The 15,628-nt window shown below is 45.5% G+C and overlaps 1 long non-coding RNA gene across 1 annotated transcript in view; it reads left to right on the top strand.

Annotated features, from left to right (window-relative positions):
• Nucleotides 1–15,628, top strand: part of LOC142290730 (uncharacterized) — a 48,337-nt gene that overhangs the window by 25,458 nt on the left and 7,251 nt on the right. Inside the window, exon 2 of the long non-coding RNA XR_012750373.1 lies at nucleotides 5,157–5,214. This is a non-coding gene — a long non-coding RNA (uncharacterized LOC142290730). The remainder of the gene's footprint in view (nucleotides 1–5,156; nucleotides 5,215–15,628) is intronic.

Genomic DNA, 15,628 nt, shown 5'->3' with positions numbered 1-15,628 from the left:
TCATATTAGAAATGTATGTCCTTTTTAATTAAAGTCCTGCAGCGATGGCGCCGACGATACTTACAATGTCCCGGCTGATGAGTTTCTCGTTAATTGAGGGACATCTCTGGCAAATCCGACTTCTGCGAGCTCCAACCTGAGCCATGACGTGACTTCAGCCTGGCGATCCCCGCCATCACACGGCGGGATTACCTGTGCGCTAAATGACTATTTATCACTATAGGGGCGCCGATCTGGTGATGAATTCATTAGAGCTCTCGTGTGCGTGCGGCCGAGCCCAGGAGCTTCTTCACGTGACCACGTAGGGGCCTCTTGTCTCATCCATATTACGGTCGCATTTTCCAGCCTGACCGTGGCTTGACGAACACTCATGTATTCACAGGATAGGGGATAACGAACTGATCAGCGGGGGCCGATCTCTGGACGTGCACCGTTCGACAGAATGGTGATTTCTTTTTTTAATATACCAAATGGGGCACTTTTATCACTTTAGCAAAATGGAGCAGCTGAATGGGGGGGGGGGGGTTTGACCGGCAGGACAGGTTGCGGGGGGCTTGACCAGTAGGACAGGAAGGGGGGGGGGGTTTGACCGGCAGGACAGGTTGCGGGGGGCTTGACCGGTAGGACAGGAAGGGGGGGGTTTGACCGGTAGGACTGAGAGAGGGGGGGGGGGTTGACCGTCAGGACGGGGGAGTTTGACCGGCGTCGGGGGGGGGGGGGTCGTTTGGCCAACAGGACGGGGGGGGTGTTTGACCGGCAGGACGGGGGTGGAGGTTGGTTTACCAGCAGGACGGGGGGGTATTTTGACCGGCGGGGGGGGGGGGTGTTGATAGGCAGGACGGGGGTTGTTGACCACTAGGGCAGAGGTTGAGCAGCACTTTATTCATTCTCTATGGGCTACTGGGAAAAAAAAAAAGGCGAGCTCAATGCTCTGCAGCACCATCGGGGATGAATGGAGCGACCGTGTGCATGTTTAATGTTGATCGGAGTTCCTTCTTCCACTGATCGGTGCGGCGGTTCGACCACTGACGGATAGATGGGTGATAACTTATTTGTATAGGAAAAAAACATAAAAATTCTGATTTCCCACAGAGCGAAAAATAAAATACTCTTGCCAGTCTTCAGGCCCCTTTTATAGACTACACTCCACAGAGCTGAAAATGGACATAAAAATGTTCAGGAGAGTCCATATCTGCAGAACTATGAATGCAGCTCTGGAGTGTGAAACAGGCTGTCATTCCCCCAGAAATTACTGTGGATCCTGGGCAGAGGCTTCAGCCGGACACCCCTTGGTCACCCCCTTATCCCAGGCTCCTAGAGGTCATTAGAAGCCGTCCTTGGGTCCAGATGACCCCAGTGTGTGAGATACAGGAAACTAGGCCCGATCAGGGACCGATGTGAATGAAGATCTGTCCAGCATTTCTGAAGGTGGTGGAGATATGCGAGCACGATGAAGAAATAATTCCTTTAAAAAATAGTCAAAGTAGAAAGGGACCCGTGTGTTTTGTGGTCTCTTCCCACCCCCCCCCCCCCAATTAACTTGCACTGTAATAAGTGAAGAAATGGACTGCGGACGGCAGTAAACCTCCTGATTGGCAAAATTGCTAATCTTCCAAAACTCTGCCACAAAATGCAATTTAAGCCCTCCACAAAAATGTAATTCTAGTTTTCTATTATATATATATATATATATATATATATATATATATATATATATATATATATATATATATATATATATATATATAATATATCTCTCTCTCTTTATCTTTTAAACTGTTATCACGGGTGAATAATACATATGTATACAGTTGTTTTTTTTTTTTTATCCTTGTTATTTTTTTATTACACTAATGAGCATCACATTTACAGTTATGAGGGGTGTTCCCACTTTCGTGATGTACTGTATCAATAAAAATAAAAAATATATATTTTATATTGTCCTAAACTCCCATATTGATGCTCAGATCAGTGTCTCTATTATTATAATTACCATTTTAGAATGAATAAAATATTTTACTTTTTTAATTTTTTTTTTTTCTTTTTTCTTTCTAAAATGGTAACTGCAATAATAGACTGATCTGAGCATTAATATGGGAGTTTAGGAAATCGATGGCTAATTTGTAATGTAACTTCCCATTTGCAGAAACCGTCTACAATTATAACACGTGATGTTGCGCCAATTTCGGAGGCCGGCGACAATTGGATTAGTAAATCCGCACGTTCACGGTCTGTACTCGGGCCGAGTTTCAGATCACCATGATGACCCCCAAATAGATGATGTATCTCTAAACTTAGGCCTTGTTCATCATTATTTTCGCTCCTGTGTATTAATTTTATTTTGTCTGGTTTTGTGTCGTATGTGGTTTTGTTTTATTTTTATTTATTTATTTTTTTTATTTAATTTGCACCCAATTGATTACTATATTTGCATTTTTCTTGAAGTCTATTTTTATATGTTCTCATCTTTTTAATACATCTTGTTGGTAGTCCAGATTTATTTATTTTATTTATTTTTTCATCTGATTTCTTTCTGTGCGACTTTTTAAACTTTGCTTATTTAACCCATTCCATTAAAGTAAGATTAATACAACAAAACCATACGTTATACTGAAATTAGTTGATGAAACATGAGTACACTCCACATGTAAAGCTACTACATCTAGTATTTTTGTATGACCTCCATGATTTTTAAGGACCGCACCGAGTCCTTCTAGGCCTGGAATGAAAAAGTTGGTGACATATTGTAACCGCTATCTTTTACCAGTCTTGAAGACCAAGCTATTTCAGTTCCTGGATGATGGATGGAGAGTGATCTGTTCGGTTGGGGTCAGATCAGGAGACACTTGGCCATGGAATCACTTCCACCTTGTTCTTCAGAAATGCAGCAAGTGTGTGTTTTTGTATCATTGTCATCTTGGAAAAGTGCACGGAGTGACGACGGCATCTTTTGTCACCTAGAGCAGAACATCTGTGAGTTCATGATACCATCAATGACCTGTAGCGCGCTCCTAACCCCCCCCCACCCCTTCATCAGCAGCGCTCCTGAGCCCCCACATAAGGAGATGGCCACCACCAGGTCTCACTGTAGTCACCATGTATTTCAAAAAGTTAATTTAGAAAAATTACTGCCTACAGTGAGGCATGGTGGTGGCCGTCTCCATATGTGGGCTACACTTCATTCCTGGGATCATAAATTCACAGATGTTCTGCTCGGTAGTGACAGAGAAAATGCCGCCATCACTTCGTACCCTTGGTAGACATGAACTTTTCCAACATAATGATCCAAAACCTGCCCGAATTGCCGATCTTCCACCTGTAATGAGCGACCCCTGGTCCTTGGAAGGAATAAGGAATAATACGGTTGGTTCTTTGAGGTGCTAATTTAATGGGAGTGGGTTCCAATACTGTACACTCTTTGGAAGCAAAGTGAAGGACCTTTATTGAAGTGGCAAGAACATCTAAGTAAATCCAGTAAGGTGCTCCTCAATCGCGATGTGTACCAGTTTGGACTCAAATGAGGAGTATTTTTCACAGTCGCTTGTGGACAAGGAGTCTCGAGTGGTGCGGTGCAGCACCGGGTGTGAAACCACCACCATTATATTTCCTATTGAGAACGTTCTACTCCTGAAACTTTCTGGGCCTTAAAGATTTTGATACTCCATAAGATTTTCCATGTCTTGTCATATCCATGAGGTGAATTTATAAGATCTTGTCCAGGAGGTATAGGACCCCCGAGCACATTCCCTGGTACATCTGATACATGTTGGAGATGTGAGTCAACTGTGGATAATGTGACTCCTACGTGGTGGACCTGTCCGGGGATTAACCAACTTTTGGACTCCATCTTTGACCTCTTGAATAAACTCTTTGGTACAACACTACAGAATCCTACAGCGTTACTGTCGGTTCTTCCATTTATCAATTTTGTCCAAGTAAAGGTCTCTTCCGAATATCTATGACGGCAATTAAGCAAGTCATCCCGAGACCCTGGAGATTATCTACTCCTCTCTAAGCTGGAATGGGTTGAATCTGTGGACTTTTTACGGATAGAAGATCTAATAATTTCAGATTGGCTCTGGTCTGAGCCTTATCAATATGAGGGCTTGGTTGCCCAGGTCTTCCTTTTAGGAGCTCTTTCCTGACTTTAGGACTCTGTTAACCAATCCATGTTTCATATCTTGTACTGATATACCATATTTGGGGGATTATAAGACACACCCCAAAATTTGAGGAAGAAAAGGTTGGTCCGTCTTAAAATCCAAATCTGGATATAGCTTACTGGGGGTGTCGGTGGAGCAGGGTCGCAGATGAAAGCGGCAGTCATGGGCATGCTGGAGGGGGGGGGGGATGTTGCGGCAGCGTGATACGGGGCTTCATGGATCTCAGGTCAGTGGATGTGATGGGCTTCAAGATGATGGCTGCGGATTCAGCGCGTGAGTGCTAAGCTCTCAATCTGTGCGTGCGCCCCTTTCGCAACCATTTTTTTTTAAGTCCATCTCGTCAGAAGCGATACATGCGCAGATTGACATCTGGGCTCTCCAAGATCTTTCTGCGCGTGCGCTGCGTCCACAGCCATTATGTTGTAGCTTATCTCGTCCACTGACCATAGAGCAATGGAGCCTGTATCGCGCCGCCGCAACACACCTTCCTCCCAGCCACGGGCTCACCGCATACCGTGTCGCCGACTTATTTCAGCTGCAACCCCGCTCCAATGCGCAATTCCCCCCATCCCCAGTAAGCTAAATCCAGACAGTAAGATGTATCCCAATTCCACCCCCAATTTGGGTGCAAAAAAAAGGTGCAATCTATAATACAAAAGATACGGTAAGCTTTATTTTTTTATTTTTTTTTTTGGGCGTGAACTGGAACTTTTTTTCCCTTAGGCCTGAGTCACACTTGCGAGAGACTCGCACGAGTCTCGCATCACATCACCCGGCACGGCCTCCCACTCTCCGGACAAGAGCGGGTTGCCTGCATGTATTTCTATGCAGCTGAGACTCTCTTGTCCGGAGAGCAGCAGGCCGTACCAGGTGATTGTATGATGTTGTTCTGTTTCTGGTTTATAATTATTGAATTACTAAATAAAAACTTATTGAACCGTATAATATATTGTATATCCAGCATGAATAAAAATTTTGCTTCTGCTTTTACAGGTTGCAATAAAGGAAAAACGAGACGTCCCCGGAGGAGCAAGAAGTCGCTAACTTGAAGGTATGGCACTTTTTACTCCGGATAGGTGATGACCTATAGGCAGAATGAAGCAATGGAAGCCGGCAACAAAAATTCCGTTCCAATGCGCGGGGTCAAATGATGATGATGACCCCTTGTTGCGGTCATGACTACCTGAACAGCATTTCTACTGATCAGAGCTATGATGATTCGCTCCAAATAGCAGACGCGATCGTGCAGGCATGAAGTCCCGTAGGTGGACTAATAAAATCATACAAAACCCCACACCCCTAAAAGTTCAAATTGCACTCCATTCCCCATCCCCTTTGCCTGTCTTATGAAGTGGGAGCCAGAAAAGTGCTATGTATGAGCAGTACCTGTTGTGGCCATTCTTGTACTACATAGACCTCTATTAATGTCAATGTCAGTCATGATATACTATGTCTCCAGCATCGGCCACTGCAGGGAACTGTTTATTGTCACCACCAGCCCTCTGCTGCCCCCTATCGTCAGAATAACTATGCACCTGACCAAGGATTAATGGACGATGCCGCAGCATTTTTCTCTACTGGGTCGATTATTGGGGAGCTGACAGCGTATAGTATATATTTTCCATGAGTATATAATGCACATATCTTGGTACAGTCATTTCCAGCTCCACAATAACAAAAGGAACTACCTCAAACTGCCACCACCAATTGCTTATGCAGACCGATTAATCACCTGTTACAGCTTTGTCCCTCTTGCTCTATAAAGCGCCTCCCTGAAGCTATACACTATAAAATTTTATTTAATCCAAAAAGTAGGCCGTGTTTATAAAATTATACTTAAGATGCTACAAAGAGGAACAAAACAATACAGCATACACAATTACATGAAATAAAAAAAAAAAAAAAAAAATTACTAAACCTGATGTTACTAAAATGGCTCATAGCTTAGAGGAGGGAGGTACTACTTAGGAAAAACAGACAGAACGCACTTCGAGCTGTATCTTCCAGGGACTGACAAAGGATCAAAACCAATTTCTTCTTTGAGTTAGATCAGTTACTCTCACATACCTCCCCTTGATGAACTCCTTTTAAGGGCTGTTTGTGGGATGTGCTCGGCCCTTAAGAATTTTAGGAGATCCCTTCGCCCAACCTACAAGATATCTTCATCCATTCTGAGCTATATTAATTTGGAGCTCATAGGCAGGCCTCACAATTCTGAAAAATATGCATCTTTTTCCCCTTGTAATCACGATGCAGAAAATTGTCTACCATAATTATTGTATCAATGCAAACCCCACTAGAACTCCAGTCCGTCTGCTGTTTTTTCTTTTGAAGCTCTGACAAGTTATCTATTTCGGCAACAGAAATGTCACTTCTCCAACTCTATATACAAAGTGGTGTTGACTGTGTTATACACAGCTCAACATTCTGAGCTCTGCTATAGCTGAGAAAACATGGATTCTGACAAGCTGCACCAAGCAGTCCGGTAAAAGACAGTTGTCACGGTGGGTGACAGATAGTCATGTGGTTTCTGGCAATAGAATGTCACATGGTTTGGCTGCGCAAAATGCTCCCTGACTTTCTGTTGTTCCTGCTTGTTAGTATTCATTGTATTAGGTAGCTTTCCAGTTAAATTTTCATCTATTGCCCTTTAGGACCCAGCGGAGCTAAACTTCTTCTCTCCAGCCTCTATCAGTATTTCCCTTGTGCTTAAATACTGCCATCTTCCCTGTATTGGTGCTGTTGATATTATTCAGTTTATTTAAGCTCTGGTTGCAAGCAGGTGGCTTGTACTCCTCTGTGGTATCATTGCTGAAGCTTTTCTTTGAACTTCTACCAGGTCATCTGTGGATAGGTAGTTCATGCATTTTCCCAGTGTGTCCTCCTTGTCTTCTTTAGTTGTTTAATGGGGTTAACGAAGAGCCTATCCCACCCATTCCCTATTTAGGGCCCAGCACTAGGGATACCTAGGGTCAGGGATCAGGTTCCGCACCTATGCACCAAGCCGATCTAGGGTGGTGAGGGATCCCAGGGACCAGCAGTAGGTTACATCAGGGGTCACCATCTCCCCCTTCCATAGACACTGGGTTCCCTTTCCCTTACCTTTCACTGGTCGCTTGGTACTTCCCCGTACCTAGCGTGACATCTCTCTAATCAGGCTCGGACTCTAATCATGCTGCTCTCAGTTTGCACAGCAAAAATCTGCTGACAGAACCTGAAGTATACTGTAGGAAACGTGCACAGACAAAGTGTGCACCAAGACGTTCCATGGTAGGACTGGACCAGTGGAGTTCAAGAGTTTGTCAGTCATATAGCAGAGCTGTGTTTGTCACAAAAAAAGAGCGGACAGCGGTAGTCTTTTTTTTCTCGAGCCCAGTATAGCAGAGCTGGTCAGTGGAATAGTAGAACTGGGTATGGCACAGAGCCCAGTATAGCAGAGCTGGTCAGTGGAATAGTAGAACTGGGTATGGCACAGAGCCCAGTATAGCAGAGCTGGTCAGTGGAATAGTAGAACTGGGTATGGCACAGAACTCAGTATAGCAGAGCTGGTCAGTGGAATACCAGAACTGGGTATGGCACAGAACCCAGTATAGCAGAGCTGGTCAGTGGAATACCAGAACTGGGTATGGCACAGAGCCCAGTATAGGGGAGCTGGTCAGTGGAATAGTAGAACTGGGTATGGCACAGAACTCAGTATAGCAGAGCTGGTCAGTGGAATAGCAGAACTGGGTATGGCACAGAACCAAGTATAGCAGAGCTGGTCAGTGGAATAGTAGAACTGGGTATGGCACAGAACCCAGTATAGCAGAGCTGGTCAGTGGAATAGTAGAACTGGGTATGGCACAGAGCCCAGTATAGCAGAGCTGGTCAGTGGAATAGTAGAACTGGGTATGGCACAGAGCCCAGTATAGGGGAGCTGGTCAGTGGAATAGTAGAACTGGGTATGGCACAGAACCCAGTATAGCAGAGCTGGTCAGTGGAATAGTAGAACTGGGTATGGCACAGAACTCAGTATAGCAGAGCTGGTCAGTGGAATAGCAGAACTGGGTATGTCACAGAGCCCAGTATAGCAGAGCTGGTCAGTGGAAGAGTAGAACTGGGTATGGCACAGAACCCAGTATAGCAGAGCTGGTCAGTGGAATAGCAGAACTGGGTATGGCACAGAACCAAGTATAGCAGAGCTGGTCAGTGGAATAGTAGAACTGGGTATGGCACAGAACTCAGTATAGCAGAGCTGGTCAGTGGAATAGCAGAACTGGGTATGGCACAGAGCCCAGTATAGCAGAGCTGGTTAGTGGAATAGTAGAACTGGGTATGGCACAGAGCCCAGTATAGCAGAGCTGGTCAGTGGAAGAGTAGAGTACCCAGTGGTATAGCAGACCGTGTTTAAGTTATCAAAGAATTGATGAAGCAGTCCTGCCCTTTTATTTGCATTTCCCATTTTAACAATTTTTGGTTATCTACGCCGGTATGGTACGTGTGTGTGTGTGTGTCTGTGTGTGTCTGTGTGTGTCTGTGTGTGTCTGTGTGTGTCTGTGTGTGTGTGTGTAACCGGTGATTATCTGAGCTGATGGTGCCGCCTTCCACACGAATCTCTTTTCTAGTTCTGAGGGAACAAAGATTTAATGTGGATAGAAAAGAGAAAATAAGTGGTATGGTCGTGTGCGGAACAAAGCGCCAACGACACCCGTCTATTCTGCGCCAGTAATGTCTGATGCGTTCCATTTACTTGTTAATTGCCGGTGCATAGCAGATGTTTATTCATGAAGGGGGCGTCCTCCTACTCAGCGATACTCTACAATGTTTTATAGAAGTGCTCGTAGGTAAAATTTAAAAAAAAAAAAAATTGTAAATGCTAATTTTTTTTTTTTTTTTCCCTTTTTTACCATGGAGATTTGGGAACATCATTTCAGCAAACGTTGAGAGTAGCATGGCTGAGACCCTGATTCCAGCAATGTCATTTACTGGTCTGTTGCGGTTTCCATACAATCAGTGTTTTATCACTAGGAGATTCTCAGTAAAAGACTACCGTGTTTTTCCAAAAATAAGACCTCCCCCAAAAATAAGTCCTAGCAGGGATTTTCAGCATTTTCGGAGAAAGGCTTAAATATAAGCCCTCCCCCGAAAATAAGCCCTAGTCGCGGATCAATAATGAAGTGTCCGTGCAGCTAAAAAAAGATACAGATACTGCAGGACACTTCATTATACACAGCGGCACCCGCAATTACACTCACCCGACACTGAGTGGCAGGACCTGCAGTGATCACACACCCGCACACATACACACACACACACACACACACACACACACACACACACACTCCGATCTCACACACACACACACCAGATCTCACACACAAACATCGGATCGCACACACAGTCAGATCGCACACATAATCAGATCGCACACACAAACATCGCCACACACACACACACACACACACACACACACACATCGGATCGCATACACACTCGCCTCATCCAGCGACACCGATCTCTTCTCGCCGGGAGAATCCTGAGAGGCAGTGCGGTGCAGCGCGACGAACAGTACCTGCGGCCGGACACGTGACTTGCTCTCATTCTCTGCTGCCGTAAGTGCTGGATGTGATGTGTGTGTGTGTGTGTGTGTGTGTGTGTGTGTGTGTGTGTCTGCGATCGGCTGTGTGTGTGTCTGCGATCGGCTGTGTGTGTGTCTGCGATCGGCTGTGTGTGTGTCTGCGATCGGCTGTGTGTGTGTCTGCGATCGGCTGTGTGTGTGTCTGCGATCGGCTGTGTGTGTGTCTGCGATCTTCTGTGTGTGTGTCTGCGATCTTCTGTGTGTGTGTCTGCGATCTTCTGTGTGTGTGTCTGCGATCTTCTGTGTGTGTGTCTGCGATCTTCTGTGTGTGTGTCTGCGATCTTCTGTGTGTGTGTCTGCGATCTTCTGTGTGTGTGTCTGCGATCTTCTGTGTGTGTGTCTGCGATCTTCTGTGTGTGTGTCTGCGATCTTCTGTGTGTGTGTCTGCGATCTTCTGTGTGTGTGTCTGCGATCTTCTGTGTGTGTCAGCTAGCAGCAGGATAGGACGGCGTGCAGCACCGACCGGAGATCACAGGAGGACCTGGGAACCACGCAGACATCCTGGTCTGGTGAGTATGAGTCTCCTGGGAAGTGTGGGTGGGGGGTCTGCTTTTTTGGGGGGTAAACTTACCCCCAACCGTGTTTCTCCAAGAATAAGACCTCCTCCAAAAATAAGCCCTAGCGCTTTTTTGGGGGGCAAAAAAAATATAAGACAGTGTCTTATTTTTGGAGAAACACGGTAGGTGTTTCCTGCCTTGTAGCCCTACTGCTCTGTGTAACCCCACCTCCATCACTGATTGGCTACTTTCTGTGTTCATTGAAAGAAAGCTGCCAATCCGTGGTGTGGGCGGAGTTATACAGTTCAGCACTCTGAGCTCTGCAACAACAGAAAAAACTGGGATTGTATAAAAATGACAGCAAACACATTGCTGGAATCGGGGTCCTAGTCTTGTATTACTGGCAAAAACCTGCTGACCGTTTCCCCTTTTTAAATACATTTGCTTTCAATATCTTAAGAACAGAGAAATTCCGAAAACCATTTGGAGAACTTGTTTGTTTTTCCTTCTTTTGTTTGTATTCCGGCGATTTGTTTTCTTGATTCTTTAGAGAAAGTAAAGACGGCAGAAAAATAGAAAATGCCAGGTGATTGTAGCATTTATTGGAAAGGACCCGGCCATGTGAATGGCGCTTCCGAGAAAATTGGAGGCTTTTACTGTAACATGAAATCAGTTGTGTTGGTGATAACAAACCCATTTTCTTCCGGAGCTCCGCGGTTCGGTGCCGTCACTCATCCCCTCCACCAGGCCGGATCGTCTCGGCAGCCCGGCATATCCAGTGTGTACGGAGGGAGCGACACAGAAGAGATGGTGATGTCACCCAGAGCGGCGAGGAGGCTTTGTGAGCCAAGGCCAGACCGGGTGGGAATGTACAAGCCTTCACAATATGGAACTGCCGCTGAAAATGTTTTGTTTCCAGCACACCGGCTTATTCTAGTGAAGTACCGGTGCAGACGTATCTGGACTGCACCGCCGCACAATAGCTCAAGGCCATCTGCAACAACAGACTAATAAACCGGAGCTGAGAAGAGAATAAGAGGCAGAAATGGCGGAGGTACTTGTTGGCAAACAAATGGTTGAAGTTTACAGTTTGGGGGGGATTGTGGACACTCCTTGGGGAGACTGGCGGAGTATATTGGCAACGCTCCTTGAAGAAAGTACAGTCATATGAAAAAGTTTGGGCACCCCTATTAATGTTAACCTTTTTTCTTTATAACAATTTGGGTTTTTGCTATTTCAGTTTCATATATCTAATAACTGATGGACTCAGTAATATTTCTGGATTGAAATGAGGTTTATTGTACTAACAGAAAATGTGCAATCCGCATTTAATCAAAATTTGACCGGTGCAAAAGTATGGGCACCTCAACATAAAGGTGACATTAATATTTTGTAGATCCTCCTTTTGCAAAAATGACAGCCTCTAGTCGCTTCCTGTAGCTGTTAATGAGTTCCTGGATCCTGGATGAAGGTAGATTTGACCATTCCTGTTTACAAAACAATTCCAGTTCAGTTAAGTTTGATGGTCGCCGAGCATGGACAGCCGCTTCACATCATCCCACAGATTTTCAATGATATTCAGGTCTGGGGACTGGAATGGCCATTCCAGAACATTGTAATTGTTCCTCTGCATGAATGCCTGAGTAGATTTGGAGCCGTGTTTTGGATCATTGTCTTGCTGAAATATCCATCCCCTGCGTAACTTCAACTTCGTCACTGATTCTTGCACATTATTGTCAAGAATCTGCTGATACTGAGTTGAATCCATGCGACCCTCAACTTTAACAAGATTCCCGGTGCCGGCATTGGCCACACAGCCCCAAAGCATGATGGAACCTCCACCAAATTTTACTGTGGGTAGCAAGTGCTTTTCTTGCAATGCCGTGTTTTTTTGCCTCCATGCATAACGCCTTTTTGTATGACCAAAGAACTCAATCTTTGTTTCATCAGTCCACAAGAACTTCTTCCAAAATGTAACTGGCTTGTCCAAATGTGCTTTTGCATGCCTCAGCCGACTCTGTTTGTGGCGTGCTTGCAGAAACGGCTTCTTTCGCATCCCTCTCCCATACAGCTTCTCCTTGTGCAACGTGCGCTGTATTGTTGACCGATGCACATTGACACCATCTGCAGAAAGATGATGCTGCAGGTCTTTGGAGGTGGTCTGTGGATTGTCCTTGACTGTTCTCACCATTCTTCTTCTCTGCCTTTCTGATATTTTTCTTGGCCTGCCACTTCTGGGCTTAACAAGAACTGTACCTGTGTTCTTCCATTTCCTTACTATGTTCCTCACAGTGGAAACTGACAGTTTAAATCTCTGAGACATCTTTTTGTACCTTCCCCTGAACAACTATGTTTAATAATCTTTGTTTTCAGATCATTTGAGAGTTGTTTTGAGGAGCCCATGATGCCACTCGTCATAGGAGATTCAAATAGGAGAACAACTTGCAAGTGGCCACCTTAAATACCTTTTCTCATGATTGGATACACCTGCCTATGAAGTTCAAAGCTCAATGAGGTTACAAAACCAATTTAGTGCTTTAGTAAGTCAGTAAAAAGTAGTTAGGAGTGTTCAAATCAAGAAATTGATAAGGGTGCCCATACTTTTGCACCGGTCAAATTTTGTTTAAATGCGGATTGCACATTTTCTGTTAGTGCAATAAACCTCATTTCAATCCAGAAATATTCCTCAGTCCATCAGTTATTAGATATATGAAACTGAAATAGCAAAACCCCAAATTGTTATAAAGAAAAAAGGTTAACATTAATAGGGGTGCCCAAACTTTTTCATATGACTGTATCTCGGTGGGTCGGATGTGTTCTTTGTGAACGATCCGACACAGAGCCGTCTCCCTTCAGTGAATGTTGGGAGCCGACACCCCGGTGAGAGCCATTTGTAGACTCTTGCTCTCACTGAGGGTAAAAACGTGTTCGGATACAGTGTTAGATCCCACTCTGCTTACCCTCCCCCTGGAGTTGCACTGTTTATGGCTGGCTGTATTTGGGCGGAGAGCCGGACTGCCCAATAATTTGACTTCCACGTTACGGGAGTTGAGCCCATCCGAGCGTCCAACCTGCTCCACTTGAGTAAAGGTTGCTTAAGTCATTGCGTGTTATCTGACGATATGTCATCGGGGTCACGGTTTTCGTGACGCACATCCGATGTCGTTGGCGACGTCGTTGCGTGTGACACCTACGAGCGACTCTGCACAATCTTAAAAAGACCGAAAATCGTTGACACGTCGTTCAATTTCAAAATATTGTTCGTCGTTTGTAACGCAGCAGACATATTGGTTCGTTTGACACCCTCCCAACGACAAACAACATCGTTAGTGCGTCCGTCATCAGCAACGCGGGCGTGTCATTACGAGCAATGCGCCACGCCTCCTCCGCTCTGATTGGTGGTCCCAACTGCGTTCTGATTTGGACAATTATATGCCTCTGTCGTTGCCGGAATCGTTGGGAGGATTGCTGTGACACGGTGTCCACACGACCGTCTTGGTCAAACAATACATCGCTGAATGATGTAGCGTCGTTTGTGAGATGGGTACGTGTGACCGCTACAAAACGACCTATGAGCGATCTTGGCAAATTGTAGCAACGATCTGGGCGTGTCACATCGCTAACGAGATCGCTAGCGATATCGTTGTGTGTAAAGTGGCCTTAAGGTTGGAGTCACACTTGCGAGAGTCTCACATCGCATCACCCGGCATGGCCACACACTCTCCTGACAGGAGCGGGTCAGCTGCATGTATTTCTATGCAGCTGAGATGCTCCTGTCCGGAGAGCTGCATGCCATGTCGGGTGATGTGATGCAAGACTTGCAAGAGTGTCTCACAAGTGTGACTCTGGCCTTAGTGTGGGTTCTACTGATGAGCAAGCACTGAAGCACTCTATCAGTCAGCGTTCAACCCTTTAGCAAGTCTTACTACATGGCCAACCAAGCCTGACGCCCATTTGTGGACCCTTTCAAAATCTGAATACTCTTGGACCACCCTTCTAAAGGCCACCATACGATGGTCTCATGTGTATTTGGGGTAGATCAAGATGTGACCTGTTCAGAGATGTCTGACGGCGACTCTCTTGTAGAGCACACTGGAGCGTTCGCAACAGAACGAGATCTCCTGTATGGAAAAGTCAGGCCAGATCATGGCCAAATGTCAGCCATTAGGGTGGAGGGGCTGAAGCCTGTGGAGCTCAATAGGTCCAAAATTCTTTACAGACTTCATGTCTTAATTTTACTTTCATGGTGGATGGGAGCTCTGATATGATGACTTTGAGAATGTTGAAAGGCGTTGTCCATCATAGACCGCGATCGGCTAATCGTTCTTGGTTGCGCTCCTGGTAAAGCTCTGTTTTTGATAAAAAGCGACGTCCGGTATTTACCCTACCCAAGTGGTTAATGGATGTCTATATAAGATAAGGAGGTCTTGGGTCGTGGAGGAGTACCCACCAGTGGTGACTGCTTGGATGTATACGTTTATAATCCCATGAAAACAATTCCGATGTCCTATAAAGGAATATGGTGGTCACACAGAGGAGGTCGTTACTTGGGACTCTCTCCCATGTGCCATAAGGAAAAGCTGCTCTGTAGGACGTGAACTATCTATGGATTACACGACTGTTCAGTAAATACAGTTCCTCCGCACCAGTGGTGGTGAGTGGATCATTGGGGGAGCTCCAAACAGAACAGTCCCTTAAACTGTGTGACTATATAGGTGCCATACACTGGGTACTTCCAGCAGGCACAGGACCACAGCTGATCAGAGGGGTACTGGGTGTTGACTTCCCACCGATCTGATATTTATGATCACTCCTAACCATGGAGATTCATGAATGGTGCTGGAAAAGTTGTCTGCTCCATCATGTCTTCAAGGCAAATATGGAAAATTGAGGAGGTGATAAATTGGGAATGTCCACTGTCTGACATTAGTGATGAGTGAACACTACCAGGCGCGGGCACTCCTAACAAGCAGGTCAGATGCTCGAATGGGCGCAACTCTTGTACCCGAGTACAATGGAAATCTATAGGAAACGCAAACATTTTTCTGGAAGACTTGCATACGCGAATCGTGCCCATCCATGTACCAAATTGCTCGTTACGAGTACCAAAACATGGTAGTGCCCGCTCATCACTAGTTACCAGTACTGAGCACCCGAGCATGGTAGTGCTCGCTCATCACTAGTTACCAGTACTGAGCACCTGAGCATGGTAGTGCCCGCTCATCACTAGTTACCAGTACTGAGCACCCGAGCATGGTAGTGCCCGCTCATCACTAGTTACCAGTACTGAGCACCCGAGCATGGTAGTGCCCGCTCATCACTAGTTACCAGTACTGAGCACCCGAGCATGG

The sequence above is a fragment of the Anomaloglossus baeobatrachus genome, chromosome 2 (genome assembly GCF_048569485.1).
Source record: "Anomaloglossus baeobatrachus isolate aAnoBae1 chromosome 2, aAnoBae1.hap1, whole genome shotgun sequence".
NCBI lineage: Eukaryota > Metazoa > Chordata > Amphibia > Anura > Aromobatidae > Anomaloglossus > Anomaloglossus baeobatrachus.
The sequence above is the reverse complement of the archived record's forward strand: the minus strand, read 5'-3'. Positions and strand labels throughout refer to the sequence as shown.